Source organism: Camelus dromedarius, chromosome 11 (genome assembly GCF_036321535.1).
Source record: "Camelus dromedarius isolate mCamDro1 chromosome 11, mCamDro1.pat, whole genome shotgun sequence".
NCBI classification, from domain to species: domain Eukaryota; kingdom Metazoa; phylum Chordata; class Mammalia; order Artiodactyla; family Camelidae; genus Camelus; species Camelus dromedarius.
In genome coordinates, this window is record NC_087446.1 from 69,953,223 (window position 1) to 69,969,131 (window position 15,909).

Sequence of the window (15,909 nt, forward strand, 5' to 3'; positions counted from 1 at the left end):
GTACTTGGTCTCTTGTCTGCAATTGAAACCTGGCAGATGTGATGGTGGTCTGCGTGCTGGTGGGCAGTCACTTGGGGCTCCCAGGAACCATGCTGATTCTCCTGAGTCTCTCATTCGGGGTTACAGAACTGTCGAGCACCGTAGGAAGCCCATTCACGTGAGGTCAACACAGCATTGCGTCGCTTTCATTTTATATTTGAATTTTCAGTGGAGAAATTATTTATAGCTAACTGTTCCAGATTTTCGGCCTCTTGCTTTCCTCACCACCATTTCCTTGTTGGCTCTGGTGCTTGTTTTAAGAACCAGGTTTCTTCTCTGGTCATTTTTAGCAGGTGGGCTTGCCGAATCCTTGATCTTCATTTGAAGCAGAATGCTTCCTCGTGATGTCAAACTGATTTTCCTATTTCTGAATATTTCGTGTAAACTCAGCAAGTGTTTCAAGTGAAATGCTCTTGTCCAATTTCAGTTTACCCACATTTGAAGATCTCCTGCTTTCATGCTGAGGGCAGTTTCTTCTTCCTGTAATAAAATTAGCAATTTGCGTTTACTATGGGAAGGTACTGGCCCTAGGTGCTTTTGTTCTTAACAGTTTTAATACAATTCACTCATTAAAATGTACAGCGGTTTTTACTCTATGCCATAATTGTGCATTGCAGTCAATCTTAGAACATTTTCATCCCCCAACAGGAAGCCCCGTATACATAAGCAGTTATTCACATCTTCCCCATCCTCCCCCAGCCCCAAGGAGCCACTGTTCTCTCTACGAGGATTTGCCTGTGCTGGACATTTTCATGTAAATCGAGTCATTTCAAGTAAATGAAACCGTCTATTATGACTGACTTCTTTCACACTGAGTAATGTTTTCAATGTTTGTCAAACTTGTGGCCTGGGTCAGTACTCTATGCTTTGCAATTGCTGAATAATATTCCACTGTATGACTGGGCCCCACTGTTTACCCATTCATCAGGTGATAGGCATTTTGTTTGTTTCTGCTTTTTGTCTGTGATGAATAATGGCGCCGTGAACATTCCTGTAGGAGTTTTTATGTGGACACTTGTTTTCAGTTCTCTTACTTGTGTGCCCAGAGAGCAGAAAGGCTGGGTCATTCATAAACCAAATGTTTAACTCTCTGAGGACCTTCCAGGCTGTTTTCCAAAGTGGCCTCACTGTGTTAAGTCCTCACCAGCAAGGGCTGGGATCTCCGCTTCCTCTGTGGCCTCATTAATGTTTGTTATTCTCTTTTTGAGTATATACTACTGTAGTGAGTGTGAAGCAGTTTCTCCTAGTGGTTTTGACTTGCTTTCAATTATAGCTAATGATATTGAACATCGTTTCTTTGTGCTTATTGGCCATTTGTATATTTTCCTTGAAAAATACCTTTTCAGATCCATTATTCAGTTTTTAATTGAGTTGCCTTTGTATTGTTTAGTTGTAGGAGATTTTATTTTTTTTTTGGAGATACAAATTCCTAATCAGATAAATGATTTGAAAAAATTTTCTCCTGTGTGTTGTTTTATCACTTTCTGGATTGTGTCATTTGAAGCAAAGTTTTCACTTTTGATGAACTCCAATTTATCTCTGTTTTCTTTGTTCCTTGTGCTTTTGGGGTAATATTTAAAATCTGAGGTATTTTATTTAAACTTTTATATATAAAATAACTTAATTTAGGACTGTTCTAGGAGACGGGTGCTGTTGTTGTCCCCAGTCTATGGACAGGAGACTGAGATGCAGAAAATTTCACTGTCATATCAGTGTCACAGCTACCCAGTGCTGTGGGAGTTCAGACCCTCATGTTTGTCCCCAACATCTGTGCTTTTCATCAACATGCTCCACTCCTTCCTGGAATCGTTATTGAAAAAGTGTTTCCGTTTTTGATTTCTTGTTAGTTTGTTTTCTCTTTGGGGACCTCATCTCCTCATTTTCCTTGCAGAGGTCAGTGTAGGTTTATTTTAGGTCTCATATAGGCAGAAGCATTGCTATCAGTTAACTTCTTTATTACTCACTCTCCAGTGATGATTGTTGCTAGTTGACCTAATCAAGTCATGCTTAAGTCTTTCCTGCTCATGACACTAAAAACACAGTCATGACTTACAGAATGCTCAAAGAAGAAAGTACTTGAGTGATTTTATTTTTCTAACAAATCAAACCAATGAAATAAAAACCCCTGTGTTGACACATATATAAGCCCTCCAGAATAGGGTCACTGTCTTCCTTGTGTTTCATTGGTTTGGTCACATTGTCTGGATAGTGTCTTGCTGTCCAGCAGTTTTTTTTAGGATACAGTGCTCGTGAACCATTTTAAGGACAGAATTTTGACAACAGACTGTGTTCATTTCACGAGGGAAAAGATCATATAGAAATACTGCTCTGATCTATTTTAAAATTTAGCTTGGAATTTTGAGAAGAGTTCAGGGAACCATAAAAAGATTTTTTCACTAATTTTAGAACTATCTTAGACAAATTATGGTTACATAGCAGAGTAACTTATCAACTAGATTTGACAAGAGGATTGTATTATTGATTATTTGTTTTAGTTGAAATATTCTACCTGGGAAAAAGTAATCAGTGCCCATAAATGAACAAATATGTTTGTATTTCTATGCAACATGGGAGCAGACTTCATATGTTTCTGTATAATATATATGACTGTGTTTTAATATGCCTGTCAATGTTTTTATAGTTTTTCAGCAATGTTGTAGCCTTAGAGTTCGTCTAAGAAAATCACCCCTGATTCTAGTGCAGTTTGTACTGCGTATCCTGTCTTATGCATGGGATTCCACTGTCCTCTCAGTGAGGAATTTCCTCTCCTACTGAGGTAGTAGCAGAGTTAAAGGAACTGTGATTTCTAGGACTTTGCTCTCCATGTGTTTGCAGTTGGCTGTCAAACATGATTTTACCTTTCTTGAGTTTTCATTGTTAAATTAGAATTTTGGAAATAAATATTAATATGTTGCATCGGTCTCCTTAGAATCTTGATGTGTTTGTGCTTTCAGATTTCAATTTATGAAAAATGAAAATGCACTCTTGTTTTTAAGTAGTCCTTTTTCACTAGATATTTGTTTACCTCTTTATAATTAAAATATTTTTTTTCCCAATGAATGAATCGGTGTGCATGTTTTAAAAGATACCTTACTTTTTATTTTTCTTATTGTAAAAGATATATTCATTTTAGAGAATTTGGAAAATAAGGATAAACACAATAATAACTTAAAAATGGCCTCAAATATCACTTGGAGATACAGTTGTAAGGTTTGAAATTGAGAATTACAAGTCCTCTCATTTTGTTCTTCTTTTACAAGTACGTTTTGGTTACTGAGACCCTCGAATTCCCATATGAATTGTAGTAGCAGCTAGTCAGTTTTTGCAGAGGAGCCTGCTGGGATTGTAATCGAAACCACGTTGTATGTATGGATCTCTCTGGGGAGCACTGCCACTCCAAGAGCACTGTCTTCTGATCCAGGAATGTGCGTGGTGTGTCTGTCCAGGTATTTAGGACTTCTTTAAATTTTTTCAGCAATGCATTTTTTTTATAGAGTATTATTTTACTTTTTTTCTTTGCCTTTATACTGAGTAAAAGTGTGCAAGTTACCGGGATCAGAAGTGTATTTGAGCCCTGCCAATTGCTGCCACCATGTAGGCTGCGCTCTTTCTTTGCCCTGTGAAAAATCTTGCACAAAATAGGACCTCAGTAACCCTCTCTTGAATGAATGATTATATGATTGTTGGATGATGCTTGAGAGTCCTTCTGATGATGTCTTTTTCCCAGCCTTTCCCCTCCTCTTAACTATGCCCTTTGTCTTCCTTTCATCTAGTCTGGTTTTCAGCCTGCCTGTGGCATTGATTTTCCCTCTCTGTACACTCTTCCTTTCACTGGTACATGATAATGTTACATGTGGGCTGTGGAAACTTGCTAGATATCAAGAAAGCGCAAATCCATGGCATGGTAGTATTTTCAAACTGTGGTATTCTTTTATCAATTGAAATTAAATCAGGCTGACCCCCTGAGCCCTCCCGTGAGCTCTTTTCTCCTTCCTACAGGTGATACTGCTCTGGTTGCTGCCTGTGCCCTACCCCCAGCCTTGGTTTTGGAGTTGAGTAAGTCACCATCACTGGAGCCCTCTCTTTAAAAGATGAAAACATTTGCTCCTTCTCCCTGGTTGGGGACTTGGATGAGATGAGGTACCAGATAAAGAATGCAGCCCCTCTTATTCTGACCCCTGCTCTTTCCGTTGTACTCTTTTTGAAATAGTACAGTTCAACTGTATAAAGATTGATTGTGAGCTAATGAGATAGACAAGACAACCGAAAATTTATTAAATATCCTTTCATGCCAGAAACAAATGTATTATACACACAAAAAGCACATAAAGCACGGTAGTACTGTGGTTACAAACATGGGTCTGAGATCGAGTCCTGCTCTGGAGTGACCAGTCCTGTGAGATGGAGAACTGGTAGGTCGGCTTAGCCTCTCCCATACTTGTTTCCTGTCCTGCAGAGACGGGTCTCGCTAGGCGTCCCTCCCCCTTAGAGGTGCTGTGGGGTGTAAATGACGCACGTGGGCAGCCCGAGCACAGCTGTTCATTCCTCGTAAGTGCAGGATAGAATGGATTTGCGGAGACAGCTTTATGACCACCCCGTGTAGACTCTCAGTGTGCCAAAGGGATGTCTTCTGGTTTGGATGTGGGATTCTCACTTCTCTAAATACCCAAAAATTGTGTTATTGGGCCTTGATGATTTGAATCTATTCTTTAGAAAGTACATATTGTAGATATATTTTTCAAGCATGCATGCTTTTTTTCTTTTATTATTTATAGTTCTACCCTCTCATCTCTTGTTGTGGCTTTTCATGGAATCCAGGGAAACAGCCCTAAGCCACCTGCCTCTTCACACGTCTCCATGGCGGTTTTCTTCCCTGACTAGAAGAGGGTTCTGCATAGGAAATTTTCTTTGTTCCCCTTTTCTTGGAGTCTCTCTGTCTGTCTGCCCACCTCTCACCTGTCCATCTGTCCAGTTCTCTACTCACTCATTCTTCTGACTTGTTCCAAAAAGCATTTCAGGCAGCTTATAGAAGAACAGATACCAAAAAACAGGTGAGAAAATGGGGCCAAGTTCAGACAGTGAGGCTAGGAGGCGAGCTTGTGTGAGGGTTGCAGGCGTGAGACATATAAGACTTATAAGATTGCTGTGACTTATAAGATCGACAGCAACAGTGTGCCTGAGGCTCCCAGCAGACACAGGGAAACAGGGTTTGTGGGAGATTCTCACTGGATGTGAAATAAATAAGTGGATGTGAAGAAGCCCAGCCTTTCCAGCTACTAAGGCTTAGGAGAATATTTTGAGTGTCTTCCAAAATCACAGTATTTCATCTTTTCCTTTGTCAGAGTTCTATGTATAGTTGGTTACATTCTATACCTGGAAATTTCTCCAAAACTGCTTCCCACGTGAGTCTCATGGCTCGGAATGGGGTGGTTCTGCTCATTGACGGGTGTTGGCCAGAAACAGAAAATGACATCCTCCAAGAAGCCTGGGATTTGTCAGTTATGTTTTGTCAGTTCTGTTGACTTCAGAAAATGCTTTCACAGTTCCTCTCCATCTGAGGAGGCAGCGTGCTCTCTTTGCAGCATCAGGAGCTCAGGGCCACGGGATGGTGGGGGCTGACTTCACTGCCGTCAAGACAGATGAGGTAGTCACTGCAGGCGTGGTACTTTCACGTAGTGCATTTCATGTTCTTTAATAGGTTTCAACAGGGAGTTAATTGAGTTAATTAACATTTAATAAATATGATGCTTTGTTGTACAGACAGTTATAGGCAGAATATAAGCTGTGAAGACTTTAAAAACGGTTTCATTACTTAAATTTTAGCAGGGAAGATTCAGTTTATCTTATTTATGCCTCTCTTTTACAGTAACAAAGAAACAAGACAGAAAAAGCAGAGGATGATTTCTGTTCTTCCTCTTGGCTTGCAGGTGCCCTCACCTCCAGTGGCATCCATCCAGACACCAGCACTGACACTGGCTGTGCTCAGATCTGCCTCAGCCCTGAAGAAACAACTGACAAATAGAAGGGGGCCATGCCCTGTTACAGCAGGTGCTCTCACTTTGTGGGTCCTTATGTAACTGCGCATTGTTATTCAGGATCGCCCATTCTACATTGTTTGAAGCTGCTGCGGTGTCTCCTAGTTATTTGTTTCTGTAAGTACTCATGTATTTTCTCCAATGCATGGTACTAGACATCTAAAAATGCTTTTTTCAGATGAAAAGTAATGTGTATTTAATATAATAAGTCTGAAAAAAGGGGCAAAAGAGGGTATCCTTGTCCCACTACTCAGAGACAGTAATTAACACTTTAACATCTATTTTCTGTCCTTTTCGTCAGTGTGTATCACCTCTGTCATAAAAACCAGCGATCACTCTGTGCCTGTGTACTGTGTGGAGATCTCCATTTTCCATTCGGCTTATTACATTTTTTTCTGCAATATTCTATCTCCGCTGGCATGATTTTTAATGACCAGTATAGCATTATGTCTTGTGGAGGCATCGTCCATTTTACTTCGGACTTAAATAAACTTTTAAATTCAAGTATACTTAACTGAAATACTGAAAAGAGAACTGTGGTGGTACCGAAAGGCCCCTAAATCCCTTCCCCTTATTTCCTGAGTGTAAAAGCTGTTGCCAATGTGGTGTATATATTTCATGACCTTTATGTCTATGACATATATATATACCCATAAATACATACATACCTACATACATACACTTATATGAGAAATCTATGTATATGTGTGTATATATGCTTTATTGAAAAATAAGACCGTACTATATGTGTTCTGCAGCTCGCTTTATTCACTCACGGGTATATCATAGACGTCCTCCCACTCCAGACTCACCCGGTCCTTTCAGATAGAGAGGAGGGGTCTCCTGATGTGCAGGTGTGGTCTCTTGTGGAAGGACACCTTTGGTGGGAGAGTGATGTGGACAAGGCCCTGGACAATGCTGAATCGCTGGCCCTTTCAGAGCCCACATCTTGCCGTGATTTACCGCATCATTTTCTTGATGTTGGACCCTTAAGTTTTCTCCATTTTCCACTTTCAGAAAGGATGTTTGACTGGCATCCCTGTTGTACAAACATACCTGTGATCTTGTATGAGTATTCCTTTAGTTAAGGCTTCTGGAAATTTAGTCCCTGGATGTGACATTTACATTCATCACAGGCTCCTTTCAAGTGACTCTAGAAATTGCTTCTCCAGTGGGGAATGAAAAGCTGTAGAATAGCTTATGTAACCAATTCTCTATCACTGGATATGATTTCACTTCAGCTTTTCATCCCACCATTGTAAACAGTGCTGTGTAAATGCTCTGATGAGTACATCTTTTGAACTGATATTTTTTCTAAATGAAATGATTCCTAGAAGTTGAGTTGAGTCTGTGTGTACACACGTTTTTCAGAGTTTACATATCCATTGACATGTCGTCCTCTAAAATGTCACTCACAGTTTGTTCTCTCACAGATGGACACTAGCTAGAATATCGTTTATAAATATTTGCCAATATGATGAACAAAAGTGCTTTTTCATTGTTTTAGTTTGTATTTGATGACCAGTGAGGTATTGAGCATTTTTCACTCATTAGCCATCTGACTTTTTAAAAGTGAATGATCCCTTTTGTCCTTTGCACACATTTAAGTGAGGGAGCTTCTTGTTGCTTTGTGACAGCTTTTTGTATGTTATGAACATTAACCCCTTGTCTTCATCAACATGTATCACAGAGCTTTTTCTTGTCATTTCTTGCCTTTCATTTTGTTCAGTAGTTTTTTTTATTTTCTTTGTGGCCCAAAATATTTTTAAGATTGTAAATGTCTTCCTTTTGGGTTTTATCTTTGGTATTATTCTTAGAAACACTTTCTTATAATGATATAAATCTCTTCTGTAAGTTTTTTTAATCTCTAAGATGGAGATGATAATAGTACTTGTTATAGTGAGGAGAAGTTGAATTAATATGAGCAAAGAGTTGCATTTGTTGTTATTAGTATTTTAATATTTACATCACTATCTGTAATTTTTCTTGTGATCATTAGCACAGGAATAGAATTTGTTCTTTCCAGGTGATTCTCTGATTGTCCCAGGAAAATTATTGAATTCATACTTTGCTCTTTGATTTGAAATCCCAAGTGTACAATATACTTATGTACACTAGAGTCTCTTTTTGAGCTCATGGTTTATTTCTGTCAATTTTACTTTCTTACTCCAGCGCTATATCTTACATATTGTAAAAATTTATTTAATAACTGAAAGTGTGATTTTTTTTGATTCTTTTCTTCCATCACAAATTTTCTTGGCTAGTATGAATTTATTATTCCTGAAGAATTCTAAAATACTTTGTTCAAGTTAAAAAAGACAGATATGGGTTTTCATGGGATTTTTTAGTAAGTTTTGAATTATCTTTAGGAGAACGTACATCTTTACAAAACTGCTTTCCTCCATGCAATATGTTGATGTCTCTACATTCACACCTCTTACTTTACTCCTCAGTAGAGTCCAGTTTTCTCCATGTAGAACATGGGCTTTAATTTTGAGTTTATTCCAGATTATTGTTGATGTATTTGTTAATTCTGTAAGTGAGAATTTTTTGCTATTATATTTTGTAACTGTTAAAACTGACACCTAGGAAGGCAGAATCGGTTTGTAAATACTCACTTTGTAAATTGTCATTTAAAATTGTAAGTATTAAGTACTTGTTCCAGAATCCTTTCTTTCCTGTTTTTAAAAATTTGTTTCCAAGATTATCAAAATGGTCATAGCTAAGTAGTATATTTGGGGAGACAGATGGAGAGAGGTAGTGTGGCTTATGTACAAACTCTGAGCAGTTTCATGGCTGCCTTTAGCCTGGAGAAGCCGCAGAAGAGCCCAGGTTAGACCAGGGATGGCTTTGTATGCACTGGAAATCCAGCTTTCCTGCCTTTGTGGAGAAGCCTGTTGGGCGTGACAGGTAGATGATCAAGGTCCGATGGAGGCCATTGGCTGCACAGAGCGCTGTGACTGTGAGAACTGGCGACCATTAACATGGGAAATGCTTGGGGCCAGGAACACTGCAGGGGAGCTGGGGAGCCTGTGTGTTAAGGATTTTCCAGTCCTGGGAGTGAGAAGAGCAGACTCTGCATTCAGATCTGAGTTTGAATTCATCCTCTCTTGTTTACTGGTCCTCTGACTTTTGTCAAGTTATATATATGCTTTGAACTCCTGTTTTCTTGTCTCTCAAAACAGGAGAATTACGGCCTGCTGCTAGAGTGTTTGATCAGGGTAAATGATTTGTGTCTATGAGATGCCACGTACAATCACAAGCTCAGTAAGAAATGGGCTGTCACCTTTCTTCTGCAACTCAGTGCTTGACAAGACTTGGGGGAAAGCCAGTCCATAATTTGTGTGTGATGTAATTAGGAACAAAATTAATGTCTTGCCTTTCCCTAGCAGTATTCGTACTCTTTTGCTTCATTTACTTCTTTCCTCCTTTCCTTTCCCCTTTCCCCTCTTTCACCATAAGAGCCTGAGACTCTCTCAGAACACTAGATTCAAATTACTTTAAAGGTTGTCTCATCCTCATGAAATGACTGTAAGATAAAAAAATCTGTAAATATCCCAGAATTCATTGTATTTCATTTACACACACACGCACACACACACGCACACACACACACACAATCAGGCTACCTCCCACTTGCTGAGGGAGAAGGAACACTTTTTCTGCGTCTCCATTCACTGAGCGTGAGAACAAAGTCTCTTATGCAGAAATTCTCCCGGCTTCTTGCATGGTGTTTTTAATTGGATTTCTGCTTTGTTGCCATAGAAATATTCTCCTAATAGAAGAGAGGAAGTGGAGATATAGACATTCTGCTGAGATATTGGTTTAATCATATTTGAGTTGGAAAGTACTTAAGATCATAGAGCCGTAAATTTTTATGGTTGAGAATCCATGATGTTGTAACTTGGACAAGAACCTGGGTCTTCTGCCATCGTGTCCATGCGGGCGAAGAGACAACTGGGCAGGTGATGGCAGGGGTCCTTCTTGCTTGAGTTCCAGGGTCTTGCTAGTTTTCATTGCTCACCTGCCTTTAGTTTATGTCCATGTGGCCTCTCATGGGAAGGCCACTATGTCCTGGTAGACTGAGTTTCTAATCAGCAAAAAGCTCTGGATCCACTCATATTTCCCAGAGTTTTTCTGCTGACCTGCTGACACTTTATATAAATGAGGCCTAAGAAACTACTGAATACAAAATCCTTATTGATATCACTTGCCCTCGAGTTCCAAAGGAATGGGGTGCTGTCTCAGGCTGTCTAAGGCTAGATCTGAACAAAGATATGGTGATAGGCTGTGCTGCTGGACCCTCCACAGTCAAATGGGATTTCCACCTGGTTTTTAGAATCAGGCAGATGAGTTCAAATCTTGCGTTTACCAGTTATTAGCTTTGTGACCTTGGGGAAGAAACTGTACTTCTTTGTGTCCAATTTTCTTTGTCTGTAAGTAAGTTCAGTAAATAATTTAAGGTTTTTTTTATAGAATTGAATGAGCTAATTCCCTCATTTATACCTAAAGTACTGATCACGTGGTTCTATGTTGGTGCTTTTGTAGTTGATTACTAAGGAACTCGGCAGTGAGAATGTGGGTGGTGGACCCCTGGATCATAGAGCTTATATTCCAGGATATGATTGTAAAAGACTGGATGTGCAGTGGATTTTTAGTAAATATCCATACCTTTCCTAATCCACAATGATTTTTTAGATATCTTTACACTAATATATGAACAATTTTTTATTGCAATTTAAATATCTTTTTAGTATTTAAAATATGCAGCTATAACAAAAATACATGAAATAAATAGATTTGACTTTTATTTTCTTTTCAATAAGCAAAACAAAATAAAATAGAAAAGAAAAAAGTTTTGAAGGAGTAGAAATAATTTTATTTCCATGGAATCAATTCCCTATGTTAGGTTTTTTGGTTGTGTTGCTAAACAGCATATAAAATTTATAGGTTGTGACATTTTGGAAATGGGGAAACAGTGGAGACATACTACCTCCAATGAAGTCATTTAGTTACCACGCCAAAGCTAGTTCTACCTCCTGAATGACAGGCCAGTAAATCGGGAGATGAGGTGTTAGAGCAAGGAATAGTGACTTTATTTGAAAAGCTGGCAGACCCAGAAGATGGCATACTGATATCCTGGAGAACCCTCTTCCCCAAGTCAGAATTCAGTCACCTTTTTTAATAAAGAGGGGTGGGGATGTGGTTGGTTGTTGCAAACTTCTTGCTGTACGAATTGATTTCCTTGGAATCCTTTGTTCTTGCAGCTGTCCATGTGGGTCAAATCACGGTGACCCTTTAAAACCTCAAAAAAAAAAAAAAAACAGGTTATTCTCTATTTTGCAAATTGCCATCTCTACATAAGTGTAGAAGAGCTAACATCCTTAAAGATCAGAGCCCGCAGAATAGGCCCTCCTGGATATTTCAGGCTAAAGGCAACTTTCTTTTACAAAAGGTGCAGAGCTAGCATGTCTAAGCCTAGAAAACAGGGCACAGGTTTAAAGCCAAAGGAAAACATCTAACATTAAGTCAAATTTTTTCTTTTCTATTACAATTCCTTTTTCCACCTCATAAATAATTTTAGTAAGGAACATGAACAATTTTTAATTTTTTTCTCAATAATGGATAAATGAGCCAACTACATTTTTGTGAGCAGCGATGCTGTGCGTGCCTTGGGGTCACAGCAAACTCTTGTTGGGGGTGGTCGACCCTGCAACATGTCTGATGCCCTGAGAGTGTTGGTGAGTGTCTCCCTAACCTGGGGCTCTCTTCAAGAACCAGCATATGGGCATTGACTTCTGGAGACCTCTTTTTCAGCTGCAGAAAATTTTTTCAGATACTGTGATTGAAAAATCACTCCAGCTGGGGATAAGTAGGGAATAAAGGAAGAGGAAAAGTGCTTGGAGTAAAGTAGAAGAGAAGGACAGAAGATTAGGGAGCCTGGGGGCTTGGAAGCGGGGCTTCGGGAGAGGGACTAGCAGAGGTGGGGAGGTGCCCGGCTCCGGAACCAGCTCCTGCACCTGTCCGTGCGCCCAAGCCACACAGCATTTAATTGGCCCAGGACGCTATCCTGTCTGGATGTCACCCTGGGCAGAACCTTGAGAATCGAAGGTAAGGGGTGGGCAGCACTCACCTAGGGGACACTGAAGGCTTTAGTCAAGTCCACAGTGCCTTTTATACTCATGTGTCTTCACTTGCCATTTATCTTAGGATCTGAGAAGCAGGAGCAAGGAATTCAGGGAGAGATCCAGGAAGACATCTGACTCTGTTAAGAGACGACATTCACAGCGACAAGGGGAGCGAAGACACTTGCAGCAAAGCAAAATGAATTCACAACGATTGCATCAGAGCTGCAGGTGTGAGAGAGCCTAAGCCTGTCTCAGAGTGCAGGGGACAAGTGGAAAGGAATGGTAAAATTTCCACTGACAATTGAAATTTTGTTAAATAGCCTGCTACTCTTAACTGTATCACTTCATTGTATGTAGGTGTATTTCTGTGAGCATTTATATGTTCACACAACCCCACCAGCACCTCTTGCCCCCATCGGGGATGGGCTTTCTCAAGCACAGTGCACCTCATGCTTGATTGGGCCACGCTACGTGTCCTGGCCTGGGGCCGGGTTGCTTCAGGGCACTGAGTCCCCGAGGCACGGGCAGTGAGACAAGACAGGAACATCTCAGCTCATGACTGAGGGCCTCCGTTTCCCCCTGCAGTGTAAGAATGCCGGTGACTCAGTTAGAAGCATGCTTCGAAGCTGTCCGTGTACTTGCCACCCAGAAGCAGAGCCTGGGGGCTACAGAATTTCTCCAGAATGCAGTTTACATTCACCTTGACAAGTGAGTTATGTCCTTTTACAAGTGGAGGAATTGCTGCCGTTTCCCTAGAACTTACTCACCACTAGTGTATATGATTTTCCTTTGCTAGGATTCAGTATAGCCTGCTAAAAATTCTGGAGGCAGATCTTGAAACCCTGATGAAGAGGATTATTTATTTTATTTCTTTATATGATAGTATTTTACTTTCAAAATTCAGAGTTTTCAGTTCATTGAGGAATTTTTTCGGGGGTTGGAGAATCAACGTTTCTCTTACCATCTTTGTGACCTGTTGCTATATGCCTCTCACCTGTCTTCTGTCACTTATGAGGCAGTTCCATTTGTGACCCTGTGCGGGTTGTTCATGTTAAAAAATATAAATTCTGTAAAACTACATTCCCTTTTACTCCGAAGACATTCCACAAGTACTACTTAAATCTGGGTGTGGTTTTTAGAAGACAGAATCATTAGAACATGTACTTGCAGGTTGCTAGTGCAAAATCCCCAAATCAATAGTCTAGCTCAACATCTAAAATCTTTCTAATCTACCTTGGATTTGTATGGATAAGTGAAGCAGTTTGCTAAGAAATCAAGACCAGGTTAAGAATACAGGCTGGTGTAGCTCAGCAGGTCCTCCCATGCTGATGCTCTGCCAGAGGGTGGGGCCAAGGGGAGAGGGCGTGTCCTGCCCTCCCTGAGCTGACAGTTTGATGGCAAAGACCTTCACCAGGTGAAGAACTGGGAATTTCTTCTAAGAAAAGTGGGTTTGAAAAGAGTCCTAAAAGCGCGGGAGTGACACAATCCCATTTGTCTCAAGTAGGGGAGAGTGGCTGTAGGGCCAATTGGGAGACTCGTGAGTCCAGGAGTGCAGTGTTGGTGGCTTCCACTTGAGCGGTGGGACGGTCAGTGTGTTAAAGCGAACAGATTGAAGACATGTTTCGATGGTAAAAAGGAAAGGATGAATGCTGTCTGTGAAGTTAGAATGGAGTAAGGCCCAGGTTTCTGGGTGGATTAATGAGGTAAATGATAGTCCTGCTGTGCTGTGATGAGGGAAACCTGCAGAGGGAGTTATGGGGAAAATCTGATGAGTTCAGCTGTGGGTAAATGAAAGGCTGTTAGATGTGTGGACATGGAGCTCTGGTGAGAGCCAGTAGTGAGTAGGGGGAGGGGAGAGAGTCTTTCAAATAATTTTGTCTTGTGAACATACAAATAAGGATGAGCAATGACACACTTAACACCTCCATATTCTGGATTTAAAACCCAGTAACATTTTGCATTATTGACTGCAGAGGTTCTTAATTTTTTTAAGAGAAATAAAATAAATAGAAACAAAATAGTGGAGTTAATCAACATCTTAGATTTGATGTGTGTCCTTGTGTATATTTTGATACCTCATCTGTTTATAACTATAATCTACAAAAAGTTAACTTGCTTAGCATAAGAGTTAAACAGAGGGACATGACACACACTGTTAGGGGTGGAAGCTGATCACCTTGGGCAAATTATGTCACCTCTCTGTGCCTTAGTTGCATCTTCTGTGACTGCCCCTGGGCCCCTTATCACAGCTGATTTCCTAGACTTGATGTTGGGAGGGAGGCTGCTGAAGGGATTAAGAAGTGGCAACTGCTAGAGATACTGAAGAGTGAGACAAAAGCAGATTAAAGCCTATAAACTTAGTACAAATACCCTCAAAAGAGAAAGAACCTTGCAGTGTTTTGAGCCACTTAGCGTAAGGAAAACAAAATCACGTGGACCCAATTCTCTTGAACATTTGAGTATTGTGGGTGGGAGGGTGTCATCAAAAAAGTGTCAAGAAAAGGCCTTTTGGTTTCCCTTGACGTTTCCAGTAAGGGTGAGTAGCATAAGCAAAAACCCTCCTGGTTCACAGTGGAATGTCCTTTTTGTGCAAAACTGACCAAAGGTTGGAAACCACTCTTCAGCGGTGCTGGCAAATGAAGAGACTTCTGGATTGGGTGGGGCACTTGCTGTGACTTCCAGGTGACCTGCTGGCTGGGGACTGTTAGGCGGGCAGTAGGTTTGCAGGGAGACACGGGTATAATCCCTGGCTCTGAGGCTGCTAGTCTGATTAGTCCCCTGGGTACATGCAGTCCTAATGGGGCAGCCCGGGATGTGGCCTGGGACACCTGCAATTCTGAGGGCGAAAAGAGGGCTTCCCTGATGGGGTGTCCCTGCAGAGAGTGGAAACGTCCTCCTGCAGGTGAGGAAGAGCCTCTGAGCAGGGGGAAGGATGCACAGGCAAGACCAGCATGAGCACGGAGTGTTTGGGAAGCCAGAAGTCATACAGTGGCCCGAGCAGCCTTGTTCCTGAGAGACTGGAGGTAAAAGATGCTGAAAAGGCAGGCTAGGTTCAGACCCTGTGGTGTTTTATGAGTGACAGGAAAGGACTGGTCAGGCAGGCATGAGAGAACCCTGTGGGCATCCCAGCTGGGGCGTCACGCCGGAGGGAGGAGCAGAGTTATAGACTTTCCCACTTATTAGCTGTGTGACTTTGAGCAAGATCACCCCAGTTCTCTCTATATATATCTTCAACTGTAAAGTGACACAGTGACAAGCTCGTGTCATCAGAAGGCTTAGTTTAGCTCTGATCCTCTGTGTCCAGTCCTGTCAGTGCTGCCCTGTGAGGTTCTGTAGCGGCTGCTCTTACCCTGAGATGGGAGGGCGTAGAGGGACATTGTAGCACCCGAGGGCAGGATGGGTTTGCTTTAAAAGCAGACATGTTGCCGCCTGCAGCTGCAGACCTGCAGGGAGCTTGGTTGATGGTCGTGGAGAGAACTTTGGAGTCCTTAGCGTCGTCTTAAGACTTGTTTTCACTTAGGGACCAGATATGCCTTTGCAGATTAATGTTGAATATTTGGGCTTCTGGCAAAGCTGTTTTCAGAGATGGGTATATACGTAACATATCATATAAAATAAAATGATTTTCTTAAGTGTGGGACTTTGCAGCTGTTGGGAACATCTCTGTTGCCCTGGTCTCCACAGAGGACACTAGGTGTCAGCAGAGC

At 41.1% G+C, this 15,909-nt stretch overlaps 1 long non-coding RNA gene across 1 annotated transcript in view; it reads left to right on the top strand.

Moving 5' to 3' along the window:
- Window positions 1-15,909, top strand: part of LOC135322439 (uncharacterized) — a 47,457-nt gene that overhangs the window by 15,266 nt on the left and 16,282 nt on the right. Inside the window, exons 2-4 of the long non-coding RNA XR_010383018.1 lie at window positions 5,967-6,191; window positions 12,285-12,484; window positions 12,788-12,910. This is a non-coding gene — a long non-coding RNA (uncharacterized LOC135322439). The remainder of the gene's footprint in view (window positions 1-5,966; window positions 6,192-12,284; window positions 12,485-12,787; window positions 12,911-15,909) is intronic.